Source organism: Cibotium barometz, chromosome 40 (assembly GCF_041138505.1).
Source record: "Cibotium barometz isolate CiBa-2024 chromosome 40, ASM4113850v1, whole genome shotgun sequence".
NCBI classification, from domain to species: Eukaryota; Viridiplantae; Streptophyta; class Polypodiopsida; order Cyatheales; family Cibotiaceae; genus Cibotium; species Cibotium barometz.
The window spans coordinates 29,540,689-29,554,947 of NC_141085.1; positions in this window are offsets into that span (position 1 = coordinate 29,540,689).

Here is a 14,259-nt window from a genome sequence, read left to right on the forward strand (position 1 = left end):
GATCTCTCCTGAATCTGCACTCAACTTGCCATTCTGATCCAATGGCACAGAAATAGGCTTACAGCCTGTCATACCATACTTGGACAACATGTCCAAGCCATACTGTCTCTGCAGTAATCCAATACCATGTGGTGACCTAATCACCTCAATTCCCAAGAAATATCTGAGCTCCCCCAGATCCTTCATCTGGAACTTCTGTCTAAGCAAGATCTTTACATCAAAGATCTCTGCATCATGGTCCCCTGTAATGATCAAGTCATCTACATAGATGACAACAAGCACAACTCCTCTAACACCATGTCTTACATACAGCGACAAATCTGCATTGGCTACATGAAAGCCAATAGTGACAAGATATTCAAAAATCTTGTCAGACCATGCTCTTGGTGCTTGCTTTAAGCCATACACAAGGCTTTCTTCAACCTGCAAACATGCTCGGGGTGACCCTCATCCTCATAACCAGGTGGCTGCAACATATACACCTCTTCTTGCAAATCCCCATGCAAGAATGCATTCTTTACATCCATCTGATGTAAAGACCATTGCTTTGACGCAGCCACTGCTATCACAACTCTCACCGTTGCCATCTTGGCAACTGGGCTGAAACTTTCCTCATAATCAATCCCATATGTCTGCGCATATCCTTTGGCTACCAATCTAGCCTTGTACCTGTTTATGCTTCCATCACTGTTATGTTTAACTTTGTACACCCACTTGCATCCAATGGCTTTCTTGCCTTCAAGAAATTGCACTAAATCCCAAGTTTCATTTCCATATAGTGCATCCATCTCCTCATCCATAGCTTTCTCCCAATTCACATTTCCAATAGCCTCATCAATGCATGTGGGCTCAACAACCTGCACAACCTTTGCCATATATCCATAGTGATGTGCCACATAACCATCATAGGTAAATCTCTGCACAGGATTTTTCACTCTCCCAGATCTTCGCAGCTTCTCATTCATGGCTTCCATAGCCTTCTTTACACCAGGTGTTCTCATAGCTGGGATCCCAAGCTCCTCATCAAGGCTCATATCTGAGCCACTAGACTCTCCATCAACATGAGAATGCCCTGCAGAAATGTCAGGCATACCAAGGGGCTCAACCACTTTCTCTTTTCCTTTACATGATGTACTAATCACATTTGCAGGACTGGTATTATGACGTAGCCTACCACTCCATGGTCTATCAATAGACCCACTAGATGAGGACACTCCATGGTCTATCAATAGACCCACTAGATGAGGACTCTCCTGGTCCACTCAAAGACTGTGATTGCTGACCTGCATTCTGTGCAACCACACTTCCACTCACATCAGCCCCAACAGCTTCTTTTTCAGCAGCATACCAGCTGCTCATCTCATCAAAAACGACATCCCTGCTTACCCTCAACTCACGTTGTCGTGACGTGTGCGGTTTAGCCAGGAAAGTACGAGACTTCTAGCTGTGAGAGTAGGTACCAAATCTAACAAGGAAACTCCCACACAAAATTTCCCAAGGAGTATAGGACATCTCCATTTTTAATGACATAAACATGTATCAATTCACCTCAATACATCCTTGAATTCATCCTGATGATTGCACGAAATTGTGTACCAAGTGCTTGTCCCTTTCCAAGCATAGATTCACTGGCTCCTTTTTCCAAATCCTTCAAGCCAATCACATGTAGGCATAGCTTAACCTTCAAATAATTCCAACATACATGTGACCCTTTACATTCCATACATCCAGTGTCATCAATTCCATCATTTCAAGATGTTCTTTATCACCTGAAAACCTGCCTTAAAATTCTAACATCTCACAAACAAAAGATGACATATAGCATATGTACCACATAATCATGTGATTTTTGAAAATTCCATATCTAGCATTCCAAATCCCAGCTGAGTAGAAATTTAAATCCAAGCCCCAAGATTCTCCAAAACAATAAGAAAAAGCTTACTCATGGCCTTATCCAAAAGCTTTTAAAGATAGTGTAATTTTTTAAAAGCTTTACGATTTTGAAAATCGTAAGTGTTAAACAAAAAAAAATTCACTTATCTTTTTAAAGAAAAAAAGAAGCGAATTTATGATTTTTGATTTTCTCTTTATTCGCTTCCTTGCTGTAAGCGCCGGATTCAGATTTCTTCACGTAGTGTGAGGTTTGTTGAAAATCATATCACCAGATTGCTCTTCATTTCCTCTTTAAATCGAGATCCAAGACACCCTAAACAGTTGCCACCCTCAAGAAATAAAAAACTCTGGTCGTATTCCCTCCTGGTTATGATTTCTGCACACCTCTGGTCTTCGATTGCGTAACCTCCGGATTTTCTCCCCCTTCCCGCAAGAGATTCGGGAGCCCTCTACTTTTGCAGCTATTATTTCGAGTTTCCTCCGATTCGAATACACTGGGCCTCCATTATTTTCGCTTATTAATCGGAAATTCCTTTTTTTTTTTTAAACATCCCACGTAGGCTGCCACCTTGCATCTGCGCTAAGGTGCACTGGATTGTGTTATAGCCGGAGTTCCCTCAGCTTCCAGGTCAAAGTTAGCCAAGGTTCATCAACTTCAATAGCCGCAGCAACACCATCCCGATTCCAAACTTTCTTTCGCCAAGCAATCTGAGTATTGGTATTACATAAACTTTTGTCTTTATCTTCAATACCCCAAATGTCGAAAAAGCCTCCACTCTCTTCTCTTGATTCTTTCTCCCATCCTAACATGGGGTTTTTGTTTTGATTAACTTTGCCATCATATTGCTTTGAGCCTTTGGTAAAGGAGGTACCAGAGATGCCCTCTCTAAGATAGAATCACAATGAAGCATCCTTTCTTTATGCTTAGTTGTTTTCTTTGCTACTGATGATCATCAAAGCAAGGATTGTAAGAGCAGCATCTTATTGAAGTCCTCCTTGTTTTGCTCAATTTCTCATTGTGGTCAAGTCCGTGCTTTGTATATCCAGTTGGAACTGATCATATCCCGAATACAGATCACCCATAGAGTATATAGCTTTCCCTGCAAATGCTTCTGCAAACTCATCCACAATCGGTCCTGCTCCCACATTCCTGATTGTGACTTTGTTTACAGGTTGCATGTCTTGAATAAAGCGCAATGTCCCATTTTTCTTTGGCACAGTAAACCATCTGTTGGAATATGGAGCACATGATGGCTCCAAAATTCCCATCTTGATCTTTTCTTTTAGTAATTCCATCAACTTTGGCAAGAGAGCCTTTGGCACTGGAATTGGCCGCAGGTTTCAGGGCACATGTGGAACAGTAAAGATCACCATTGGTGCTGTTACACTTGGATCAACACAGCCTATCTCATGCGGCTGAAAAGCAAAGGCTTTCCCATGTCTCACAAGCATTTCCTCAAAGCATTTCTTTTCAACTGGCAACAGAAAATCCTTCTCACCAATCTTCAGCTCTTTTAGAGTTTCCTGTGTAAACTTATGCCCAATTTTCTTCGGATCTCTAAGATTTGGTTGCATAGAAGCTTCATCTATTTTCTCCTTGCTTCCTGGTGGCAAAGGCAAGGCAACTGGTCTTACCTTCTTTGCAACTGTTTTGTACTTTGTATCAACATGAGCATCCATCTCACAATTCATGTTTTTACATTCCACCCCTTCAAATTCCTAGATTATATCATACATCTCCACAGATGACACCTCTATCATCTCATTTCCACCTTGTAAGCATGCTCTTCCCATATCAAAAAGCACATCCATAGTATCTACAAATGACACCTCATCAAGCACCCCTGAAATAAACTCATTCTTCTCCAAAAGACCACACTGCTCAAAACTTTTTTGTTCATTTTGTACATGTCTTCGCATGCCACGCTTCAAATCCTTGCTTTTTACAAAAACCAGTGACCCATAGCTGGAGAATCCCTGAAAATTTGCTGAAAAGTTATTTACATTGATTGAGTCCTGCGAGAACTCATTTCCCCTTGTACCATTGGAATCCCGCTTTACAATGGCACCTGGCCAAAATCCCTCATCTCCCTGTAATTCATGAATTCTCTATTTATCTTTGGGAGTGACTGTGCTCGAAGAGACTCACGATTCCTTTCATGGTTAATGCAAACTGTCAAGAACTGAACAGCTTTCTTGCCATCTTTACTCCTTATTCTTGCATATGCCGAGCCATCGTCCAAAACCTTTGTTTCCATCCTCACAGCTGTAATGTAGGGTTGCCCAAGGATGAGGGGATACGATGACATCTCCTGAACAAAGAAGTTCTGATCATCTTTCACATCCCCTATAGTTACCCTTACATTTGGACATGCTGCATAGAGCTCTCCAGATGAGTTATTAGCTGCTTTAATCATCCACTCATGATCCACATCCATCGGCCACTTACATTTGTTGTAGAGATTTTTAGCCATAAGATTTATTTTAGACCCATGATCAATTAGAGCGACATATGGCTCTTCCAAATCACCTATCTTGACAAGGGTTTCAGTAGTTGCTCTTGCCCAATGGCTCCTGGAGTAATGACTCTTTGTAAAAACTTCTTTTTCATCGTCCTCTTCCACAAAGCACACTTGTCGTGCCCCATCAGCAGAGTGATTACATTCCACCACATTCTCTCTCTCTTCCTTTTGCTGTACCTGTACTCCATGAGTCTTGGAAGTGCTTGCCTCCCCTTGTGATGGAATAGATTCAATTATGGACTGCCTTTTCCTTCGTATAATATCAATTATCTCATCATGAAATTCTTTCTTTGCAATCCCCAACTAGTGTAAATTCCACCCTGCTATTTAGAATCCTCTCTTCAAGCACCTTTTTGAGATCTGTTTGCAGCTTCAATATCAGATTGAAGCTTGTAGAGTGGACTTTTCCCTTTACCCTTCTCTTTCTCATGCTTCATTTTTGCTGGCACTTCTTCCATTGATACTTCCTGTGGAGGTCTGCTATGCGGTGGAGGCATATGTGATGGTCCAGGATCCTTCTTTTCACTTCCACGTGTAACTCTTTTTGATGGCCCTCCTTCCTCATTTTCCCTTTTACGCTTCTCCTCTACCTGTGCCTCATTATTTTGGCATTTAGCAATGTAGGCATGAACAGATAAAGAATCCACAGGCTCCTCCCAGCCAGTCTCGTATACAATCACCTGCCTCATGCAAAGCTTGCTTAGACACCTTCTTTGACGTAATTAATTCCATTGTTGATGGCCAAAAATCCTCATTCTCATAATCCTCATCATTTTCAAATCCCTGCTTTGATTGACCAACCTTTAATCCATAGGTTGCTGCCTCAACCATAGAAATGACATGACTAGCAGCCATATCCTCAACCAGCTTTTTCATCCCTCCTTTCCCAAAGTTTGTACTCAATGGAAGACCAGTCTCTGTAAGATGGATTTTCCCATCTTTGAAAAACACAAGTTGATTTTTAAGAGCCTCTTTATAGCTAGCACAATCTTTCTTTGCATGTTCTGGGTCATCACACCATATGCATCTGTATGTAAACCCTTCTTTTCTTTGAGGCCTTTGCATAGAAGCCTGCCCTAATGGTAGTCCCTTTTCTTCAATCCTGGACATCTTCAATTTTAGGTCACGCATACCCTTAATAAGCTCATCCATCGGCCCTTCTACCTTTGGGATTGTAGCAGCTGGTTTTGGTAGATTCTCAGGGGTAACAGCAGTTATGGGGGTTGCAGAGCCCATCACCATTTTATCCCTCCTCTGCTGCCGCTTTGCTAACATGGTGACCGCATCCTCAACATCATTCCAATCACTCTTTAATCCCTGCTTTGTATCCTTATCCTCAAGGAGGATTTCCAATTTCTCTTGGAGATCTTTCCCAGCTGCTTGTAAGAAGAGCTCTGTTTTTTCTCTGTCCAAAGTTGTACACTCTATCCTTGACAGCTGGGCATAGCGCTTCTCAAACTCTCTTAGCAATTCTGTGGCAGAAATTCCCATTTTAGGTTTTGTGACCCATTCCAAGAAAGTTCGTTTGGTCACTCGCTCAAAATCCTCCATGAAATATTCGTCCTTTAAAGCAAGCTTGAACTCCTCCCAATTTCTGCCACCATGTGCTGTCTGCAATCCTCTTATGCGCTCTCTTATTTCAGGAACACATACCAGCTCGAAACTTCGAACCATATCCTCCTCAGTCACCCTGTTTAGCTCCATTTCCTTTATGTAATTGCGCAGGTACTTTGTGATATCCTTCCCATCAAATTGATCCACCTTTTTCACAATTGATTGTAATGCTTTGGTCGTGGAAATTTGTCCCCTCTCAGCAGCTTGTTGCTGTTGCATGTACATGGTAAACATCTGAAACATCTGCATAACTCCGGGGTCAAAATGAACCCCCTGACCCTCAGAATTCTCAGCCATAGCTTCCCTGTATATTTCACCACACTCTCACCCCAGCAGTTTCACGTCGGGTTCACCAAAGAGCTATCGTGACGTGTGCGGTTTAGCCAGGAAAGTACGAGACTTCTAGCTGTGAGAGTAGGTACCAAATCTAACAAGGAAACTCCCACACAAAATTTCCCAAGGAGTATAGGACATCTCCATTTTTAATGACATAAACATGTATCAATTCACCTCAATACATCCTTGAATTCATCCTGATGATTGCACGAAATTGTGTACCAAGTGCTTGTCCCTTTCCAAGCATAGATTCACTGGCTCCTTTTTCCAAATCCTTCAAGCCAATCACATGTAGGCATAGCTTAACCTTCAAATAATTCCAACATACATGTGACCCTTTACATTCCATACATCCAGTGTCATCAATTCCATCATTTCAAGATGTTCTTTATCACCTGAAAACCTGCCTTAAAATTCTAACATCTCACAAACAAAAGATGACATATAGCATATGTACCACATAATCATGTGATTTTTGAAAATTCCATATCTAGCATTCCAAATCCCAGCTGAGTAGAAATTTAAATCCAAGCCCCAAGATTCTCCAAAACAATAAGAAAAAGCTTACTCATGGCCTTATCCAAAAGCTTTTAAAGATAGTGTAATTTTTTAAAAGCTTTACGATTTTGAAAATCGTAAGTGTTAAACAAAAAAAAATTCACTTATCTTTTTAAAGAAAAAAAGAAGCGAATTTATGATTTTCGCTTTTCTCTTTATTCGCTTCCTTGCTGTAAGCGCCGGATTCAGATTTCTTCACGTAGTGTGAGGTTTGTTGAAAATCATATCACCAGATTGCTCTTCATTTCCTCTTTAAATCGAGATCCAAGACACCCTAAACAGTTGCCACCCTCAAGAAATAAAAAACTCTGGTCGTATTCCCTCCTGGTTATGATTTTTGCACACCTCTGGTCTTCGATTACGCAACCTCCGGTTTTTCTCCCCCTTCCCGCAAGAGATTCGGGAGCCCTCTACTTTTGCAGCTATTATTTTGAGTTTCCTCCGATTCGAATACACTGGGCCTCCATTATTTTCGCTTATTAATCGGAAATTCCTTTTTAAAAAAAAACATCCCACGTAGGCTGCCACCTTGCATCTGCGCTAAGGTGCACTGGATTGTGTTATAGCCGGAGTTCCCTCAGCTTCCAGGTCAAAGTTAGCCAAGGTTCATCAACTTCAACAGCCGCAGCAACACCATCCCGATTCCAAACTTTCTTTCGCCAAGCAATCTAAGTATTGGTATTACATAAACTTTTGTCTTTATCTTCAATACCCCAAATGTCGAAAAAGCCTCCACTCTCTTCTCTTGATTCTTTCTCCCATCCTAACATGGGGTTTTTGTTTTGATTAACTTTGCCATCATATTGCTTTGAGCCTTTGGTAAAGGAGGTACCAGAGATGCCCTCTCTAAGATAGAATCACAATGAAGCATCCTTTCTTTATGCTTAGTTGTTTTCTTTGCTACTATCGAGGTATCTGATGATCATCAAAGCAAGGATTGTAAGAGCAGCATCTTATTGAAGTCCTCCTTGTTTTGCTCAATCCGAGTAAGAACAGAAATCATGGCATTCTCAGACACGATGTATTAAAAGTGCATCCTTCAAAACAATCCTCACATCATACATGCTTTCACATTTCCATACATGTTGAGAAGGGTGTTCCCTATTACAAGGTCTTCCATAAGCATAAAGCTCCATAATTCACACCACGCTTATGTACAGAAACTTCAAGTCCTGACTTAGCCTCAGCTCGTCTTATTGAACCTCATTTACAATATGAACATATGTACTTAGGCATCATATAATGGTTCAAGTCATGGCACTTAATCCCATACATCTGGATTTGCATTTAATGGTCTCATATGCATGGTTTCACACCATAGGCGTGCCATGGCACGACAACGTGTAGCAGGGTTATAACACCTGTATCCCTTTTGCTCAAGGGAGTATCCAATAAACACACATTTTTCAGCTTTTGGATCCAGCTTAGTTCTCAGCTCATCTGGCAGATGCACATATGCGATGCATCCAAAGACTTTCAGATGAGACAAATCTGGTTTTCTGCCAGTAAACCTCTCCTCTGGAGTTACATCATGTATGGCTGCAGTTGGAGTCCTGTTCATGATGTATACTGCTGTAGAAACAGCCTCAGCCCAATAGCTATGCGGCATATTCTTCTCTTCCATCAATGCTCGCGCAATGTGCCTGTTTTTCCGCTTAGCAACTCCATTTTGCTGCGGAGTGTATCTGCATGTAAACTGTCTCCAAATACCATTCTTCTTCAAAAATTCAAAGAACTCATTGGAGAAGTACTCTCCTCCTCCATCTGACCTTAGGCACTTTACATATTTCCCTGTTTGCTTTTCAACCAAAACTCTGAAATTCTGAAAGTGAGTGAACACCTCACTCTTCTCCTTCATGAAATATACCCACACTTTCCTTGTGTGTGGTCATCAATGAACGTCACATAATACCTGCAGCCTCCCATAGATATGGTCTTTGTAGGACATCTAGTGCATTTCTGCTCACATATCTATTACGTGGAAACACATGCTTTGTTTGCTTCCCAAATTGGCATGCTTTGTTTGCTTCCCAAATTGGCATGCTTCACATATTTTCTGCATACCTTCCACTTTAAATTTTGGCAGCCCTGTCACAATTCCTTTTGTCTGCATAGACTTCAATCTCTGCACATTTACATGTCCAATCCTTTTATGCCAAATGTCTATGTCTGCAACAATTCCTGAACCATTTACAAACATCGCGGCACTCATTTCAGGCATGTCTACATTCAATGTAAACATTCTGCCCACTCTGTTGCCTTTTGCAACCAACCTGCACTTGTCTTTAAAGTCTTCAACATAACAACCATCAGGGTTAAACCAAACCTGCAAACCCTGCTCAATCATCTGGCAAACTGAAACCAGATTCTTTGTTATGTTCGGTACATGAAGTACATCTGCAAGATACTTCACTTTGCCATCCTGCATAGACAATGGCACATCTCCAACATTGGCGATTGGATGAGCAGTGTCATCCCCTGTTTCCACAAAACCTGGTCTTTTCGAGTTTTTCATCTCCTTGAACCACTCCCCATGACTCGTCATGTGGTTCGAAGCGCCTGAATCCACATACCATACATTATCTTTTTGTGCTGCATCAACATTTTCAGACGGCATTCACGACATGCTGCATAACAAACAACCTTTCATTATCCTCATTATTTCTGCTTGAGGATGCATAGTTGTTTTGCTGCACTTTTCCATTTTGCATGTCAGCCTGCTTCTTATAACATTCTGCCTGCACATGTCCAGGCTTACCATAATAATAGCATTCACGTGCATCATTATATTGCCTTTGCCAATTTCCACGGCCTCTTTGACTCTCCCTGCCTCTGAATTTGCCTCTTCCACCTGCGTGTTGTTGTTGTTGTTGATTCTGGGACTGTTGTTGTTGCTGCTGTTGCTGGCCATAATTCTGATTACCTATTCGGCCACCTCCTTGACCGCGTCCACGGCTTCCTCTACCTCGTTCTCTTCCTGAACTCATGTAGAAGGCCTGTTGCTCTAAACTGTTTTTGCTTTGTGAAGACTGTTGGTCTTCACCCAAGCTCTTCTCTTCGATAATCAGCATAGACACCAAATCTGTAAAGTTGGGAATGTTTTCCCGAGTCCGAATGGACGTCTTGAACGCCTTGTATTGTGGCCCGAGACCACGTAGACAGACTTCCACCTTGTCATCATCTACTGACACACCAATAGATGCAAGGGATTCCACAATACCCTTTATCTTCAGCGCATAGTCATTCACAGACATGCTCTTTTTCTCCACAGTATGAAGTTCATTCTTCAACTGTATCTTACGTGCCTTGGTATTTGTTCCATAGAGCTTTACCAAGGTGTCCCACGCCTCCTTGGGGGACTTGGCATCCTGAATGTGCCCAATCATGGTGTCCTGTATACTAATGGAGAGCCAATACATAACCTTCCTGGCTCCTTGGTTCCAGTCTTTAAACTCTTTCACATCTGCAGCAGTCAGATTTATATCCGGTATCTCTGGTGCCTCTTCATGCTCACCTTCTATGTAGTCCCAATAACCTTTTCCCATCAGGAAATTCGTCAACCTGAACCTCCAAGCATGGAAGTTATTCTTATCAAGCTTCTCAGCCACAATCTGGGTTATCCCATCATTTGACATCTTGCCAAACACACAATTTTACCAGAACCTGCACTCTGGTTTTTCTGCATAAACTGCTGTATTTTCTGCACAGCGGTACTGTAGTACTCTCAAATGTCACAACCAGTGACTTCAATGTGCATACATACACCCAATGGCAACTGTAGACCTCTTTGCAGCACCCACAGTGTCTGCACAGTCAATCTGTCTTCCTGCAGTTCTTAAAACAGAGTTCTGCAGAGAATCGATGACTTACCCGCAATGCTCGAAATCGCCTGCTTTCTGAAAAACGGAGGTCCAGATGCGCCCGAAATGCATTTTCGACCCAGAAAATGTTATCCGATAGGACAGTATAGTTGCCCTATAGCTTTACTCCCGCGAAGAAAGCTCCTCAATCAGAGATCGTTGCCGGTGCCTCCCGTAGAGCTCCCGACAAGGGTGTAGTCACCAACACAAATAGGGAAGAGTAGTTGCAGCTCTTACCCTCGTACCGCTTCCTGTGGTTCTCTTGCTTGCAGCTCAGCCCTTAGCACAAACCAGGCTCTGATACCATGAAAATATGTAGGGGGGAAGAGAGCTTGAGCTCTTGCAAGCACACACACACACTCATAAAACCCTAATAGAGAACACACAAGGTGAGAGGCTGAAAATCTTCTTCTTCTTCACTCAACACTCAACACACCATATACAAGAATAAGAGTACACACAATATGAAAGGTACTCAACCAAATACATACACGGGTTCTCTATAGTGTGAACCTGACTAAATGAGCTGGCGCTATAACTATGCCAGTCTCTAGAATGGCTGTCACACAGCCTGTCATCCCACTGGCCGCATATCACCCAAGATCTCACCAACCATGCCAGTGGTGTACGTGTGGGGCCTATCCCCCAGGCGGGTCATCAGTGGCCACCGCCTCACTAGACGAGCTCGATATCTCAACAACCTTCCCATTTGAGGGGGTCTTCTTTCTGCTCCCTCTATGTTGTTCACCAAAGGAGCTCTATTCTTCATGTTGTACCTACAGTTCTGTTGAGAAAACGTGGTGTTCATGCTAGATCAAGTGTGTGGAGAGAAGAACTCACAAAACACAAGAATAATATCTTGCTTATTAAGTTGTTTATGAATACAACTAGGCCTTGCTCAATACAAAATGCCTCATAGCTCCACCTTTAAATAGGTGAGCTAGTGGACCTTAAGTCCCTTCACACTCACACCCTTCTCTTCCCTTTCTACATAACCTTAGTCTCTTAATACCCCCCCCTCAATACCAACTATGAAAGAATGGAATAGGTGGTATTGGACATAGGATGCCTTTATAACATTAGGTGTACAAGGTTTGGAATATAGGTGTGATATCGAGCTCGTCCAGTGAGGCGGTGGCCACTGATGACCCACCTGGGGGATAGGCCCCACACTTACACCACTGGCATGGTTGGTGAGATCTTGGGTGATATGCGGCCAGTGGGATGACAGGCTGTGTGACAGCCATTCTAGAGACTGGCATAGTTATAGCGCCAGCTCATTTAGTCGGGTTCACACTATAGAGAACCCGTGTATGTATTTGGTTGAGTACTGGCATAGTTATAGCGCCAGCTCATTTAGTCAGGTTCACACTATAGAGAACCCGTGTATATATTTGGTTGAGTACCTTTCATATTGTGTGTACTCTTATTCTTGTATATGGTGTGTTGAGTGTTGAGTGAAGAAGAAGAAGATTTTCAGCCTCTCACCTTGTGTGTTCTCTATTAGGGTTTTGTGAGTGTGTGTGTGTGCTTGCAAGAGCTCAAGCTCTCTTCCCCCTGCATCTTTTCATGGTATCAGAGCCTGGTTTGTGCTAAGGGCTGAGCTGCAAGCAAGAGAACCATAGGAAGCGGTACGAGGGTAAGAGCTGCAACTACTCTTCCCTATTTGTGTTGGTGACTACACCCTTATCGGGAGCTCTACGGGAGGCACCGGCAACGATCTCTGATTGAGGAGCTTTCTTCGTGGGAGTAAAGCTATAGGGAAACTATACTGTCCTATCGGACCTATCGGACAACATTTTTAGGGTCGAAAACGCATTTCAGGCGCATCTGGACCTCCGTTTTTCAGAAAGCAGGCGATTTCGAGCACTGCGGGTAAGTCATCGATTCTCTGCAGAACTCTGTTTTAAGAACTACAGGAAGACAAATTGACTGTGCAAACACTGTGGGTGCTGCAAAGAGGTCTACAGTTGCCATTGGGTGTATGTATGCACATTGAAGTCACTGGTTGTGACATTTGAGAGTACTACAGTACCGCTGTGTAGAAAATACAGCAGTTTGTGCAGAAAAACCAGAGTGCAGGTTCTGGTAAAATTGTGTATTTGGCAAGATGTCAAATGATGGGATAACCCAGATTGTGGCTGAGAAGCTTGATAAGAATAACTTCCATGCTTGGAGGTTCAGGTTGACGAATTTCCTGATGGGAAAAGGTTATTGGGACTACATAGAAGGTGAGCATGAAGAGGCACCAGAGATACCGGATATAAATCCGACTGCTGCAGATGTGAAAGAGTTTAAAGACTGGAACCAAGGAGCCAGGAAGGTTATGTATTGGCTCTCCATTAGTATACAGGACACCATGATTGGGCACATTCAGGATGCCAAGTCCCCCAAGGAGGTGTGGGACACCTTGGTAAAGCTCTATGAAACAAATACCAAGGCACGTAAGATACAGTTGAAGAATGAACTTCATACTGTGGAGAAAAAGAGCATGTCTGTGAATGACTATGCGCTGAAGATAAAGGGTATTGTGGAATCCCTTGCATCTATTGGTGTGTCAGTAGATGATGATGACAAGGTGGAAGTCTGTCTACGTGGTCTCGGGCCACAATACAAGGCGTTCAAGACGTCCATTCAGACTCGGGAAAACATTCCCAACTTTACAGATTTGGTGTCTATGCTGATTATCGAAGAGAAGAGCTTGGGTGAAGACCAACAGTCTTCACAAAGCAAAAACAGTTCAGAGCAACAGGCCTTCTACACGAGTTCAGGAAGAGGACGAGGTAGAGGAGGCCGTGGACGCGGTCAAGGAGGTGGCCGAACAGGTAATCAGAATTATGGCCAGCAGCAACAGCAACAACAACAGTCCCAGAATCAACAACAACAACAACACGCAGGTGGAAGAGGCAAATTCAGAGGCAAGGGGAGTCAAAGAGGACGTGGAAATTGGCAAAGGCAATATAATGATGCACGTGAATGCTATTATTGTGGTGAGCCTGGACATGTACAGGCAGAATGTTATAAGAAGCATGCTGACATGCAAAATGGGAAAGTGCAGCAAAACAACTATGCATCCTCCAAGCAGAAATAATGACGATAATGAAAGGTTGTTTGTTATGCAGCATGTCGTGAATGCCATGTCTGAAAATGTTGATGCAGCACAAAAAGATAATGTATGGTATGTGGATTCAGGTGCTTCGAACCACATGACGAGTCATGGGGAGTGGTTCAAGGAGATGAAAAACCCGAAAAGACCAGGTTTTGTGGAAACAGGGGATGACACTGCTCATCCAATTGCCCATGTTGGAGATGTGCCATTGTCTATGCAGGATGGCAAAGTGAAGTACCTTGCAGATGTACTTCATGTACCGAACATAACAAAGAATCTGGTTTCAGTTGGCCAAATGATTGAGCAGGGTTTGCAGGTTCGGTTTAACCCTGATGGTTGTTATGTTGAAGACTTTAAAGACAAGTGC